We start from the raw sequence: 2,500 nt of genomic DNA on the forward strand, positions 1-2,500 counted from the left end.
GTGTGTGACATGTAGAGGACACGTCTCCGAAGCACCAGCGGCCGCACCTGCGGAACGAGCAGCACCAGAAGCCGCATCTGAGGCAACAGCACCTGCTGCTCCAGCATCGGACCTCGTCGGCCATCGCCATCTTCCCTTCAGCATGCCTTTGCTGCGCTCCACTACCGACCACGCACGGGCATGTGCTGCATGGGCTTCCTAGGCTGTCAGTGTGCGCAATCTGGATGAGAATACATTGGGAACCCTGTTGTATGCAGGAAACCCTCTTCCTGTGTCAAAAAGTCAACTAAGCCACAAATAGACTTTTTACATATTGAGCGAAATGTTTTACACTTGTGATATTAAAACGGAATACCTATTAGACGCGAATTTCATTCATGTGTGAATTATTCTAATAGATTAATTGATTTTATTGATTGAAACATTAATTTGGCCTTTCACCAATAGCCCTAATGGTGACGGTGGTGCTGACTATGATGATGATGAAACTGCGTGTCGGCGCTCAGAGAGTTCTGAATTCCTGCAGTACTCCAGTATTGCCACAAGAAAATGTACCTACACGAAATAGAACCAGATGTAGAGATACGTCCTTTTCCACGTCTAAGACGTTTTTTTATAAATCTGTATTTTGACGTGGATTTGATCGCACGCACACTCTAAGATCAAATCTGTGCGTAAGTACGTTTTATAAATGAGGCCCAAGTTCATATACATTTTTAAACAAAACTGTACTAATGTTTTAACTTAGGAACAGTTCAGAAATCCATATTTGGTGGAATAACCTTGATTTAAACTCATAGCTTTCATGTGTCTTGGCATGCTCTCCACCAGTCTTTCAACCTGGGCCTGGTAGGCCTTTTCGGTCATCCACCCCTGCATGAGATGAAGGCATGGGATGAAGGCAAATCAGTCTCATAAGCATTTGAAATGAAATGTATCCCATTTGATCTACTGTCATACTGTGTCTCATATTAGTCATATGTATTTGAAGTCTCCACAAGTTTAGGTACAATAACACATAACACACCCTGCTCCCTATCACACACACACACACACACACACACACACACACACACACACACACACACACACACACACACACACACACACACACCTCCCCATCCTGACACAAACCCTTTCACAGGGGAATGTCTTTTGATTAAGATAACTATTCCGGGGGGCACTGTGGCGCAAGCCGATAAGCCCCCCATTTACGGGCTTCATTGCCTGCAGGGGACACAGGTTCGATTCTGGCCTGCTGTCGTTCTCCTGCTCCTCTCCCCACGTCTTCTCCGCCTCGCTTCCTGTCCACAAATCTTCACTGTCCTGTCCAAAATAAAGGCATTAAAGCCCAAAATGAATCTTAAACCAGGAGTCTTCATGCTGTTTGCGGTAGCCACTGTATACCTACATACAAAAACGACATTCCATACACCTCCAAAGGCATTAGTGTACAAGTAATCATGTATGCACATAGGCTGGCCAAAGGGTTCACCGTAGCACACACAGCAAACAGAGAAAAAATACTCAAGACTGACCACATCATTAGTCATTGTGTAAGGCAGTCTATAGGCAGCACTGAAGCCCTGTTGTGTTGGCTGATGTCAATGTCTTGGTGCACCCAACCACCCGCCAACATAAACCACAGACACACAACTCAGAGTAGCAGCGGGCCGTTGGATAGCGAGAAAGAGGGTTACAATTGCATGGCTGGTTCCGGTCTCCCAAACTAAGGTTCATACTCACAAACTGCAAAAAGTGCTTGTTTAACAAATTACAGATAAGTAGAACACATTTCCCTCAACTACAACATGCTAACGTCGCTACCCACCTATAACATGCTAACATCGCTAACCCACTGTCACTACCGGATCCAAGTCGCCACCCGATCCTAGTCACGCATGCGTCACTTTGCAACGCTGAACAACATGCCAACGTCTCTACCCAACTATAACATGCTAACATCGCTAACCCACTGTCACTACCTGATCCAAGTCGCCACCCGATCCTGGTCATGCATGCGTCACTTTGCGACGCTGTACAACATGCTAATATCGCTAACCAACTATAACATGTTAACATCGCTAACCCACTGTCACTACCTGATCCAAGTCGCCACCCGATCCTAGTCACGCATGCGTCACTTTGCAACGCTGTACAACATGCTAATATCGCTAACCAACTATAACATGTTAACATCGCTAACCCACTGTCACTACCTGATCCAAGTCGCCACCCGACCCTAGTCTGGCATGCGCCACTTTGCGACGCTGTCGACACTGAAGCCACGCATGCGTCACAGCGACAGACCAGTTTCGATCATGGAAGACAGCGAAGACCAGTTTCACCGAAACATGACAGTTTACTTGAAAACGAGAGAGATCGTGTCACTTTGGACTAAAAAGACGAGTTGAAGATCACACAGTCTATCCCCAGTTTTGAGGGGTACGTACGTTGTACAGCACAACAGCAGTAAAATGAAGGCTGCTCAAATAGTCTG

This window comes from Sprattus sprattus (assembly GCF_963457725.1).
Source record: "Sprattus sprattus genome assembly, chromosome: 15".
NCBI classification, from domain to species: domain Eukaryota; kingdom Metazoa; phylum Chordata; class Actinopteri; order Clupeiformes; family Clupeidae; genus Sprattus; species Sprattus sprattus.